This window comes from Schistocerca gregaria, chromosome 2 (genome assembly GCF_023897955.1).
Source record: "Schistocerca gregaria isolate iqSchGreg1 chromosome 2, iqSchGreg1.2, whole genome shotgun sequence".
Taxonomy (NCBI): domain Eukaryota; kingdom Metazoa; phylum Arthropoda; class Insecta; order Orthoptera; family Acrididae; genus Schistocerca; species Schistocerca gregaria.
Window position 1 is genome coordinate 647604237 of NC_064921.1, and position 14605 is coordinate 647618841.

The following is a 14605-nucleotide window of genomic DNA, read 5'->3' on the forward strand; positions in this document are numbered from 1 at the left end:
GATACGTACACCGCAAGCCACCGTACGGTGCATGGCAGACGATACCCAGTGAAACTACTAGAGATTTCCCTTCCTGTTCCACTTGCCAACAGAGCGGTGGAAAAAGGAGTCTATATGGCTCCAAGTGGGTCCTAATTCCTCGTATTTTATCTTCGTGGTCCTTAGATGAAACGTAGATTGGCGGTAGTAGAACCGTTCTGCAGTCAGCTTGAAATGCCGATTTTCTAAATTTTCTCAATAGCGTTCCTCGAAAAGATCATAGTCTTCCATCCAGGGATTCCCATTTGAGTTCCGGAAGCAGTTCCGTAATACTTGTGTGGTGTTCGAACCTATCAGAAACAAATCTGGCAGCCCCCCTCTGAATTTCTTCGATAACTACACTACTGCCCATTAAAATTGCTACACCACGAAGATGACGTGTTACAGATTTGAAATTTAACCGAGGGGAAGAAGATGCTGTTATATGCAAATGACTAGCTCTTCAGAACATTCATACAAGGTGGGCCCGGTGGCGACACCTACAACGTGCTGACCTATTTCTCTTACATAAATATCATTAGACCGGCGTGTAAGGAGAAGCAATGGGTACCATCACGTTTCCGACGTAGATAAAGGTCGGACTGTAGCCTATAGTGATTGCGGTTTATCGTATCGCGACATTGCTGCTCGCGTTGGTCGAGAACCAATGACTGTCAGCAGAGTATGAAATCGGTCGGTTCAGGAGGGTAATACGGAGCGCCGTGCTGGATCCCAACGGCCTCTAATCACTAGCAGTCGAGATGACAGGCATCTTATCCGCATAGCTGTAACGGATCGTGCAGCCACTTCTCGGTCACTGGGTTAACAGATGGGGACGTTTGCAAGACAACAACTATCTTCACGAACAGTTCGACGACGTTTGCAGCACTATCAACTCGGAGGCCACGGCTGCGGTTACCCTTGACGCTGCATCACAGACAGAAGCGCCTGCGATAGTGTACTCAACGACGAACCTGGGTGCACGAATGGCAATACGTCATTTTTTCGGATGAATCCAGGTTCTGTTTACAGCATCTTGATGGTCGCATCCATGTTTGGCGACATCGTGGTGAACGCACATTGGAAGCTTGTATTCGTCAAATTGGCGTATCACCCGGCACGGTGATATGGGGTGCCATTGGTTACACGTCTCGGTCACCTCTTCTTCGCACTGACGGAACTCTGAACAGTGGACGTTACATTTCAGATGTGTTACGACCAGTGGCTCTACTCTTCATTCGATCGCTGCGAAACTCTACATTTCAGCAGGATAATGCAGGTCCTGTACGGGACTTTCTGGATACAGAAAATGTTCGACTGCTGCCCTGGCCAGCACATTCTCCAGATCTCTCACCAACTGAATACGTCTGGTCAATGGTGGCCGAGCAACTGGCTCGTCACAATTGCTGCCCACCGTGTCCGCCTGATCTTTTATGTGCAGAGAAAGTAATAGCGCCCCTGTCACATTTACTGGGGCAACCCTGTCGTTTTCCTTGTCTCCGAAGAACACTCGCCGAAGAAGTCAACATGCTGATTTCCTCTGCTTAATAAGTCTTTGAGGCAGTCACGTACCTAGGAACCTATTCCAAGCGTTCGAATATTTGTTAACAGTCAGCAGTGGGGCACTGTGCCAAATGCTATCCTGAAATCTAGAAATAATGAATGGTTCTGTTGCCCTTCATCCACAGTTCACAGTATATCACGTGGGAAAAGAGCAAGTACAGTTTCGCACGAATAATGGTTTCTAAAACCGTGCTGATTCGTTGACATAAGCTTCTTGACCTGAAGAAAATATATTATATTCGAACTCTGAGTATGTTCAATGATTTTGGAGCATACTGGTGTCAAGGATATTGATCTGTAATTTTGCGGGTTGGTTCTTCTACCCTTCTTATATGCAAGAGTTCCTCGCTTTTCTTTGTAGAACCAAATTTGAATTTCATCCGTAACTGTCGACGTATGTCTTTTCTGCTCTTTCAGTTACTTCTCTGCTCCAGGGATGTTTATTGCTCTAGACAAGCAGTTTTGACATTGCGGTTGATAATCGAAGAAAAGCTAAAGAAAAATGAAGACACGTTCATAGGATTTGTCGACTTGAAAAAAATGTTCGACAGTGTAAATCGTACAACATGTTATAAATCCTCAGAAAAATAGGCGTTAAGCTACAAGAAGAGACGCGTAAGATACAACATGTATAAGAACTAAGAGGGAATAATAAGAGTAGAAGATCAGGAAGGGAGTGTGCAGATAAAAAAAGGCGTATGACAGAGACGTAGTCTATAGCCCGTACTGTTCAATCTACACATCGAAAAAGTAATGACGGAAATAAAAGAAAACTAGAAGAGTGGCATTGTGTGTGTGTGTGTGTGTGTGTGTGTGTGTGTAATCTTATGGGACTTAACGGCTAAGGTCATCCGTCCCTAAGCTTACACACTACTTAACCTAAATTATCCTAAGGACTAACATATACACCCATGCCCGAAGGAGGACTCGAACCTCCTCCGGGATTAGCTGCACAGTTCATGACTGCAGCGCCTAAGACCGCTTGGCTAATCCCGCTCATTAAAATTCAAACTGAAAGTATATGGATCGTTAGATTTGCTGAAGACACTACTTTCCTTACAGAAAGTGAAGAAGAATTACAGCATCTTCTGAATGGAATGAACAATGTAATGAGAATAGAAGTTGCACTGAAAGTAAAACGAATAAAGACGAAAGAAATGAGTACTATAAGGAATAAGAACGATGAAAAACTTTACATCAAGACTGTTGATCACGAAGAAAATGAATTAAGGAGTTCTTTTACCTAGACAGCAAAATAAACCACGACCGACAGAGCAAGGACGACATCAAAAGCAGGCAAGCATTGGCAAAAAGGGCATTCCTGGCCCACAGAATTCTGCTAGTATCAAACATGGGCTATGATTTAAGGAAGAAATTTTTGAGTATGTACGTTTGGAGCAGAGCATTGTATGATACTAAGTATTGGACTGTGGGAAAACCAGAACAGAAGAGAATCGGAGCAATTGAATGGTGGTGCCACAGAAGAATGTTGAAAGTTCTGTGGACTGATGAGGTACGGAACGAGGAGGTTCTTGGGAGGATAGGTGAGCAAAGGAATGTATGGAAAACTCTGACACTAAAAAGGGACAGGATGGTAGGACATCTGTTAAGACATCACGGAATAAATTCAATGGTAATAGAGATAGCTGTTGAATGTAAAAATTGTAGAGGAAGACAGAGATTGGGATACGGCCAGCAAATAACTAAGGACGCAGGTTGGAAGTGCTACTCCTAGATAGTATCTTAGCACAGCAGAGAAATTCTTCACCAGACTAGCAAATCCTGCTAATCAGGTGTGCTGTAGGCTTCCTACCCCAGTAAGTAGAGTGATTTTCAACAAGGATATCTTAAGAATGAGTAGAAATGAAGAAAGACATTTTAAAAGTGAATATCTGTATTTAATTTTAGTGTCTTTTCGCCTTTCATACAGAGCAGATGACTGGAGTATAAGCAACACGCAAAGCATGTACACGCTACTGAGTGCCTACGTCCTGTTGCATCACATTTTGGTTGGTAAATTTGGTGGAGGGGACCAAACAGCGAGGTCATCGGGCGCATCTTATTACGAAACGATGGGGACGTAAATAAGCCGCGCCGTTTCTGATGAACCATGCGGGCATTTGCCTGAAGCGATTGAGGGAAGTCACGGAAAACCTAAATCACAACGGCCAGACATTGATTTGTGTGCATTATAGGGGCATAATCGCTACAAAAGGACGCCTAGCGTCGCCAGGTTGCGTCTTCGAAAATTTTATTTGTTACAAATGTTGTTCCTAATGATGTGATGTACCACCATTATGCGAGTCTTGCAAAAAACACTGTGTATACTTTCCATTTTGAAGAGTAATTTTTGTTGAATCGTGTTAAGTTGGAACCACAGCTGTGTCTGCCTTCCACTTTCCATCTCACATACATGTAGATCTTTCTTTCCCTCCCTGGTGACCTCTGACAGTCATTCATTGACACTCATATTTCTTTCTGCATAGAATGTGTTATTCTATTTTTAAGGCTTCTATACACCAGTCGGTAAAATGGAACTGTTTTAGGATGTTGGTTGGCCGTTCGTTGACTGTCTCTAAGTCTCTCTGATCCACTACTGAAAACACCTTTTCCCAGTAACGGGTAGACGTACCAATTTGAGATTTATGTCACGTACTGAGGCTATGGGTACACGGTCGTGTAATAGATGCTAGCTTATAACTCAATGCAAACAAAAGACACGACCATTTATGTCATATATTTTGATACTCGGAAACTCACTGGTTAAACCGTAATTCTCGTTGAAACAGAAACATGAAATTTGGCAAAATTGAAGGTTCCACGGTACAACCTAGACAAAAAGTCACAAAAATATTAATATGTAGTTACATAACATGATAAAAGCGTTTTTTTTATCATTTGATATACGGTAGGACATCAGCCTTGAAATTAATACATTCAGATAAGACTTACAATTTTTGGGACTGATATCTTGCGAGCATTAATAGCGATAACAAGCTAAAACGGCAAAGATTCTTGTTTCCTAGAACGGATGAACTGTCAAAAATTTTTCAAATGGCTCTGAGCATTATGGGACTTAACAGCTGTGGTCATCTGCCCCCTAGAACTTAGAACTGCTTAAACCTAACTAATCTAAGGACATCACACACATCCATGCCCAAGGCAGGATTCGAACCTGCGACCGTAGCAGTCGCACGGTCCCGGACTGCGCGCCTAGAACCGCGAGACCACCGCGGCCGGCGATGAACTGTCCACGTACATAATGAAATCTGTGCGGAACCCTCAGTGCCTGAGCCCTACTCACACCTGTCAGTCTTTTTATTGTATGGAGAGTTTTCCATAAATTATTTTTACTATCATCCACTACTTATGTTGATTTTCCTTGAGTTATCATTCTACTCAGTCAAATAACAGTGCCTAATGGTAATATAACACTGATTCTTGCCTATTAATACTATAGTTCATGCAGTACTTCGAGACTTTTTATTTCTTAGTGAGTCTCCAGGCTTCTGAATCATACTGTGAGATCTAGAAATTGCTGAAGTAGTTCGGTCTTTTCCGTTACAATTCCAAAATTCAATTTTTGTATTTCTGCCTTTCCAAGGGATATTTTGTTATTCACATTTAGTGAAATTTTGCTACTGGATGAATTGACACGAACAGTTACTTTAGAGTCTCACAACTAACAACGTTTGCCAGTCAAGTATCTGAACCTTCTTTCCCCTTAGATAACCTAATGATTTTTGAGAATCATTCCAAGTCGTACACTTCTGGTTACTTTCAAAGGGCATAGCTGGTGGTGTCGTTATCCACTTGTACAATACTGCAAAAATAGTCATGTGTGAATCCATGACTAAGTGCGTAACTCGCATGCATCATCTCCACACGTGTTACAAAATGGCAAGCTCAAAAATGGCTCAAATGGCTCCGAGCACTGTGGAAATGGCAAGCATTAGAGTAGCAAAACGCGCTTAACGTCCAACGTGTAACGCGTTTGGTCGAAAATACTTGCCTGACAGCTAATAACGTTTGCGGCAAGTGCTGCCATTGCTCAGGCGTCTGTGGGGAGCAGACGCTGGGGCTATCCGTCTGCCCGCTTGTGTCACTGTTAACGCAGACGCTGACAGACGGGCGGTCTGCTGCAACAAAGGCAACACCAGGGCGCAAACAGACGGCACCGGGACGCGCTGCCCGAAGCTAGCAGCGTCAACGAGCCCCACTCCCATCTAGCTATTTGGTGACAGCCTCGCACAACGATTTATGTACGGGCTGGACTGTATGTGTGAATCCACCATTCTAGAAAAAGCAGGTTGACAAAGAAAATTTTAAATTCAGTGTTTTCTTATGCCATCAGTCTTCTGAACGATATGATTCGGACCGCCACTATTTCCACTCCTGTACAATCCTCTTCATCTCAGAGTAGTACTTGCAAATTCTTGTTGTAGTCTTCATTCCGAACACTAGTTTGATGCAGCTGTTCATGCTACTACCCGATCCTGTGTAGGCCTCTTCATGCCCGAGTAGCGACTAAAACCTACATCCATCTGAATCTGCTAACTATATTCATAGCTTCATCTACGATGTTTACCCCATCACACTTTCTTCCAGTACTAAATTGGTGAATCCCTGATACTTAAGAATATGTCCTACTAACCGAACCCCTGTTCTATTCTGGTTATGCCCAACTTTTTTTTTTCTTCCCCAGTGATATACTGTTCTTCCTCATTAGTTACGTGGTCTACCCATCTAATTGCAAGATTCTTTTGTGTCACCATATTGGGAAAGCTCCTGTTCCGTCTTATCTAAACAGTTTATCGTCCATGTGTCATTCCCATACATGGCTACACTCCATACCAACACCTTCAGAAAAGACTTGCTGACACTTAAATCTACATCTGATATTAACAAACTTTTCTTGTTCATAAACGGCTTTTTCTTTTCCTGTTACCAAACTTCATTTTATATCTTCTCTACTTCGGCCATTATTGGTTATTTTGCTGCCCAAATAGCTTCACTCCAGTACTACTTTCAGTGTCTCATTTCCTAATCTAATTCCCTCAACATCAACTGACTTAATTCGACCGCATTCCATGATCTCCGTTTTGCTTTTGTTAATGTTCATCTTACATCCTCCTTTCAAGACGTTGTCTATCCCGTTCAACTGCTCATTCAAGACCTTTGCTTCTGAGAGAATTGCAATGTCATTGGCAAATCTCAGATTTTTGATTTCTTCTCCATGGACTTTAATTCTGTTCCAAATTTTTCTTTGTTTTATTTGACTGCTTTCTCAGTATATAGATTGAATAACGTCGTGGATAAGTTAGAACCCTGTCTCAGTCACTTCTCAACCACTACCTGCCTTTCATGACCCTCCTGTCTCGTTTCTGCACAAGTCTAAATAGCCTTTCACTTCCTACATTTTACCCTTGCTACCCTCAGAACTTCGAAGAGAGTATTCCAGCTACAGTGTTAAAAACTTTTTTTTAAGTCTACAAATGCTATAAACGTGGGCTTGCCTTTCCTTAGCGTATCTTCTATGAGAACTCTTGGGGTCAGTATTGCCTCGCGTGTTGCAAGCATGATTTCTTAAACTAATAATGCGGTGATATTTACATCTCTGTCTTTCGAATCGGAATTATTATATTCTTTTTGAAAGCTGAGGGTATTTCACCTGTCTCATACAACTTGCTAACCAGATGGAACCGTTTTTCATGGCTAGGTTTCCCAATGCTATCAGTAGCCCTAACGGAATGTCGCCAAATTCCTGAGCCTTATTTCGACTTAGGTCTTCCAGTGCTGTCAGAATTATTCTCGTATTGTCAAACCTTCCATCTCAGATTCATATACGTCCTCTTTCATTTCTATAATGCTGCCCTCTATGTACACCTTTCATCTTTCTGCTTTCCTTTTTTTGCTTAGGACCGGTTTTTGCGCATGAGTCCTTGATTATCATATGGGTGGTTCTCTGTCCTCCAAAGGCTTCTTAAATTTTCGTGTGGGTTGTATCTATCTTTCCTCAATGATACACTATGTGATCAAAAGTATCCGGACACCCCCAAAAACTTACGCTTTTCATATTAGGTGCATTGTGCTACCAACTACTGCCAGGTACTCCATATCAGCGACCTCATTTGTCATTATAGGTACATTGTGAGAGAGCAGAATAGGGAACTCTGCTAAACTCTCGGACTTTGAACGTGGTTATGTGATTGGGTGTCATTTTTGTCATACGCCTGCCAGCGAGATTTCCACATTCCTAAACATCCATAGGTCCACTGTTTACGATGTGATAGTGAAGCTGAAACGTGAAGGGACACTTCCAGCACAAAGGCGTACATGCCGGCCTCGGCTGTTCACTAAAAGAGACCATCACATAGGAATTCCAAAGTGCATCAGGATCCATTGCAAAGTGCTATGACTGTTAGGCGGAAAGTGAGATAACTTGGATTTTATGGTAGAGCGGCTGCTCATAAACCACACATCAAACCGGTGAATGCCGAACGACGACAGTAAAATTCGGAGGCAAAGGTGTTATGGTGTGGTCGTGTTTTTCTTGGAGGGAGCTTGCATCCCTTGTTGTTTTGCGTGGCACTATCACAGCACAGGCCTACATTGATGTTTTAAGCACCTTCTTCCTTCCCACTGTTGAAGAGCAATTCGGAAACGGCGATTTCATCTTTCATCATGACCGAGCACATGTTCATTATGCACGGCCTGTGGCGGACTGGTTCCTAGACAATAACTTCACCGTAATGGACTGGGGCTGCACAGAGTCCTGACCTGAATCCTATAGAACACCTTTGGGATGTTTTGGAATGCCGACTTCATGCCAGGCCTCCGCGACCGACATCGACACCTCTCCTCAGTGCAGCACTCTGTGAAGAATGCGGTGCCATTACAAGAAACAATCTGAATCGTGATTTTTAAGTTTCAAAACCTCTTCTTAAAGAATTTACTTTACTTACTAGCGATTCATCAAGAAAATTAACACACTATGTGAGCGTGGAAGTAGTTGCCAAGGTGTAACTGATGGAAACTAATTAAATTCCAACCAAGGGAAACTTTATTCATAAAAGCCCTTTCCAAAACAGATTTAAAATTTATAAGCAAGAAAGCACCCTCGAAATATCAAGTTGTAATTTAACAAATGTGAACTTTATTCCTAAAGCTTTTACAAAACAGTTTTAAAATTATAAGCAGAAAAGCACCCACGAAATATCAAGTTACAATTATTCAGAGGCAGAATAAAAAATTTTTTGTTACAGTAGGAGCCTTCGGGCTGAGAAGCAACATGGCCGTATTCACGACCGCCCGCAACAACTTCTGAAAACTGCACTGGTGCAAATCTGCAGCAAACTAAAGTTTTTTTTACAGCTTACACAAACACATTAACTATGCACCCCGTAAGAGGGATGGAAATGGTACAATCACTCACACTAAGAACTTATTTTCCACCAAAAGTGCAATTTACTTTTAAAAGGGCTCTTACGGTGGAAGGGTGGCAACTTTATAAAAATGAATATTTAAATAAAAGCCATGACATTCAGACATGCTCTACATTACACATACATAGCCTTGCAAGATGATAGGCAAGATAAAAACATATTTTAGGAATTCGGTTTTTATCTTAATTCTACAAATTCGTTAACACCGAAATCGACACAGGCAGCTATTAACGTACGGCAGACAGTACCTGCCTAACAAATGCGAACGAAAGACAGGCGAGCAAGCTGGGGACGAGAGACTGACCAAGAAAACAAGTAGAATTAAACAGGTAACTGAAACAACATATCACTAAGCACTTAACTTCTAATAACTGCGATTTCTGGCAAAGACCTGGTGCGGCACCCCCAAAACTCTCTCCGGAACCGTCCACTGCCAGCCGCTTCAACGGATGCAGGAAGGCGCGTTGATCTCCCGTCTCACGGCGTCGTAGCTCGCCCCGGCCAGACCAATGTCGTGGGTTGACTCCTGTTGTTCTCGTGTTGGCCGCGAAGCCACTACGCCTCGCTATACGATGCTGCCACTGGACTCACGTGGCGGCCTCACTTGCGCCGACGCTCCAGGCGGACAAGTCATCTTGTGTCCCAGTGCGCGACCGACCAACCGATCGACCCAACAGCCAATGCCCATTGCCGGAGCAAACTAGAGCAGACTGGCGGCCTAACACATACTAGCACTCCGGACGACCAACGGACACTAACCGCCTCACCAATGCGGACGAGAGACAGACCCAGACTAACTTGGCTCACCAACTGACCAGACTCGCCCAGACGGCCCTAGCTGACCAACTGCCTCCGACTAACTGACTTAGAGTGTCTGACACTTTGCCGATCTCATAGCGCCTCTTAAATGCCCGTTAACAGGCAACTTTTCCCCTTTCACACCAGAGGGAGACATCAAAGTTGCGACTGCCACAGCGGCGCCACCGTCAGAAACGGAGGGCGAATGCTTTACATTACGCGCTTCTGTGCGCTCTTCAAAACAGAAAGTTTTACTACGGCTTACCCTCCAGAGTGGAAACTGTTATCAATGCTAAGGGTGGGCCGACACCATTTTGAATTCCAGAATTACAGATGGAAGGTGCCACGTACTTTTAAGCAATTTTCCGCCAGATGTCCGGATACTTTTGATCACATAGTGTATATGCTTCTGAATCCCTGCATTTGTCCTCTAGCTATTCCTGTTTAGGCATTTTTTCCCTATCAGGTTAATTTTTTAAACGTTTGTCTAGTCTTTTGCCTGCTATAATTACTGGATTTTTATGTTGTCGCCTTTCATCAATTAAGTTCAATATCTCTTCTGTTACCCAAGGGTTTCTATTACGTCTTGACTTTTACCTATTTGATCCTCAGCTGCTCTTACTGTTTAATCTCACAAAGTTACCAATTCGTGTTGTAGAATATGCCTTTCCATTGTTCTTGTTAATTGTTCCGCAATGCTCCTAATCTTCAGTTTATTACCAATGAAATGTGGTCATCTGTCCCTGGCGATATCTTAAAAATTAAAATCTCAAACTTCCGTTTTCTCCTGGCCCCTTCCACTTATACAGCCTTTCTCATGATTATGAAGACAGATATTATTAAACTGCACTCTATGTAAATTTCTACCAGGCGGCTTCCTTTTTCACACCTTACCCACAGTCCATACTCACCTATTACTTTTCATTCTCTTTCTTTCACTACTATCGGATTCCTGTCACCCATCACTATTAAATTTTCGTCTCCTTGAACTATATGAAGAATTTCTTTTATCTCTTCGTACATGCGTTCAGTCTCTTCATCATCTGCGGATCTAGCTGATACGTAAGCTAGCACTATTGTTGTAGTTGTAGGTTTCGTGCCTTTCATGGCTACAACAATACGTTCATTATGCTACTTGTATTCGCTTAGCCCCATTCATATTTTCTTATTCATGATTAAACTAACACCTGCATTATCACTATTTAATTTTGTGTTTGTAGCGCTGTATTCACCTTCCCAGAAGTCCTGTTGGTCCTGCGACTGAATTCACTAGTCCCCAATACATGGAAATTTAGCCTGGCCATTTCCCCATTTCCCTTTTTAAATTTTATAACTTACCTACCCGATTAATAATCTGATATTCCACTCTACGATACGTAGAACGCCTGTTTTGTTTCTCCTGATGGCATCGACAGTATTCTACACAAGATCGTACCAAAATCATTTAACAATACAGCAGACCTTCAAGCCCTTCGGAAAAAATTGCGGTGGTTGTTTACGTGATGTCTAAGCAGATGTCTTCCCTTCCTCTCTGATTCTGTGCAGAATCTTCTCATTCTTTACATTTTGAGCCTACAAAGTTTTCTACATCCTTCCGTAGTGTCTCAAGTGGTTAGATTCTCTTCTTTTCCGGATTTCCCACAGTCCATGTATGACTCTCACACAATGCTGTGCTCGAAACGTACATTCTCAGAAATTTCTCACCGAAACTGAGACGAATATTTGACATTAGTAGACTTCTCTTGGCCAGGAATGCCCTTTTTGCCAGTGCTTGTCTGCTTTTCATGTTCTCTTTGTTCCGCCCGTCAAAGGTTATTTCATTGCCTAGGTAATGGAACTGCTTCGTCTACTTCGTGATTCCCAATCATGATATTAAGATTATTGCTGTTAAAATGTCTGATATTTCTGCTCCGTTCTTTGGTTTTCTTTCAATCAGCATTTTGTGCTCATCAGACTGTTCGTTTCATTACGCAAATACTGTAATTTTTCTTCATTTTCACCGAGGACAGCAATGCTATCAGCGAATCATATTACTGATATCCTACTATGCTGAATTTCAACACCATTCTTGTAGCTTTATTTCAGTTTTAGCTTATTTGATGTATAGACTGAACAGTAGGGGCGAAAGTCTGCATGTCTGCCTTATACCATTTTCAATCCGAACACTTCGGTTTTGGTCTTCCACTATTAGCTTTTCCTCCCGGCTCTTGTAGTGATAGTACATTACGCTCTGTCGCTATAACTTATCCCTATTTTTATCAGAATTTCGAACATGTTTTCTCATAGAAAACAAGTAGGACCTCAAGAATAACTGTTTCATTTAAGTAGCCAAGAGTTTGAATTGGCCCCTCACAAGAGATGTACCAGGACGCTTATTCGCAAGTAGCACAAACGTTCACCAAATAGGGAAGCCAAGAAAGGTTACAACGACACGAACGGCCTTCAGAGGCCATTTTCGTTGGGTCAGACTGGCAAAAAAGATATTAACAAAGCAAGGTGAATTGCGTGAATGTAACAATAAGTAGCCAAAAGGTATACCTGCGTCATTGCAATATACCGCCTCCGCAAAGACGGCGAAACGCCCAAAAGTAAATTAGAATGCCAAACCCAATTACATAGCCTCCAAAGATTTGGAGCTAAACCCAAATTGTGACCATGGAAACCTGGAAAGCAGCCCACAGAACCTAAAATCTTCCGACCGATATCACTTCTGTGTCATCTTTATAAAGTTACAGAAAGAATTATACTTAGTCACATCTCAGAAGATATTGAACAAACACTGATAAGACAACAGGCGTGCTTCCATTCATGGAAGCCTTGTTGTGGGCAGATCTTGAATTTGACACGATGTAGAGAAGACGGTTACGAACTCAAAGACATGTGTAGCATTCGTCGATCTCACTGCCGCCTATGACACGATCAACCATAAAAAGTGATTAGGAAAGACCTATGCTATTACGAAAGACTATCATCTGTCGCAATATATGAGATGTCTTTAAAAAAAGTAGACGCTACTTTGTTTCTTCACAAAACGAAAGAAGTCGACTAAGGATACAGAATAATGGCATTCCACAAAGAAGTATGTTAGCCCCATTGTTATATAATATCTACACCAATGACCAACCAATTGAACCTGTCACTAGATCTTTCATCTATGCATATGATACAGCAGTTGCTGTCCAAGGAAGAACCTATGAGGAGGTGGACGAGAAACTAACTACAGATCTTCAAACACTGTCTGCCAATTACGATGACAAATACACTCCTGGAAATGGAAAAAAGAACACATTGACACCGGTGTGTCAGACCCACCATACTTGCTCCGGACACTGCGAGAGCGCTGTATAAGCAATGATCACACGCACGGCACAGCGGACACACCAGGAACCGCGGGTTGGCCGTCGAATGGCGCTAGCTGCGCAGAATTTGTGCACCGCTGCCGTCAGTGTCAGCCAGTTTGCCGTGGCATACGGAGATCCATCGCAGTCTTTAACACTGGTAGCATGCCGCGACAGCGTGGACGTGAACCGTATGTGCAGTTGACGGACTTTGAGCGAGGGCGTATGGTGGGCATGCGGGAGGCCGGGTGGACGTACCGCGGCATTGCTCAACACGTGGGGCGTGAGGTCTCCACAGTACATCGATGTTGTCGCCAGTGGTCGGCGGAAGGTGCACGTGCCCGTCGACCTGGGACCAGACCGCAGCGACGCACGGATGCACGCCAAGACCGTAGGATCCTACGCAGTGCTGTAGGGGACCGCACCGCCACTTCCCAGCAAATTAGGGACACTGTTGCTCCTGGGGTATCGGCGAGGACCATTCGCAACCGTCTCCATGAAGCTGGGCTACGGTCCCGCACACCGTTAGGCCGTCTTCCGCTCACGCCCCAACATCGTGCAGCCCGCCTCCAGTGGTGTCGCGACAGGCGTGAATGGAGGGACGAATGGAGACGTGTCGTCTTCAGCGATGAGAGTCGCTTCTGCCTTGGTGCCAGTGATGGTCGTATGCGTGTTTGGCGCCGTGCAGGTGAGCGCCACAATCAGAACTGCTTACGACCGAGGCACACACGGCCAACACCCGGCATCATGGTGTGGGGAGCGATCTCCTACACTGGCCGTACACCTCTGGTGATCGTCGAGGGGACACTGAATAGTGCACGGTACATCCAAACCGTCATCGAACCCATCGTTCTACCATTCCTAGACCGACAAGGGAACTTGCTGTTCCAACAGGACAGTGCACGTCCGCATGTATCCCGTGCCACCCAACGTGCTCTAGAAGGTGTAAGTCAACTACCCTGGCCAGCAAGATCTCCGGATCTGTCCCCCATTGAGCATGTTTGGGACTGGATGAAGCGTCGTCTCACGCGGTCTGCACGTCCGGCACGAACGCTGGTCCAACTGAGGCGCCAGGTGGAAAAGGCATGGCAAGCCGTTCCACAGGACTACATCCAGCATCTCTACGATCGTCTCCATGGGAGAATAGCAGCCTGCATTGCTGCGAAAGGTGGATATACACTGTACTAGTGCCGACATTGTGCATGCTCTGTTGCCTGTGTCTATGTGCCTGTGGTTCTGTCAGTGTGATCATGTGATGTATCTGACCCCAGGAATGTGTCAATAAAGTTTCCCCTTCCTGGGGCAATGAATTCATGGTGTTTTTATTTCAATTTCCAGGAGTGTACCTGAAACCAAATCCCTCTAAACATAAGTGTGTGCTTTCCTGAAAAGAAGTGCTATCCCTATTATATCGCCGTACCTAGCGGCGGTGGGCTAACATAA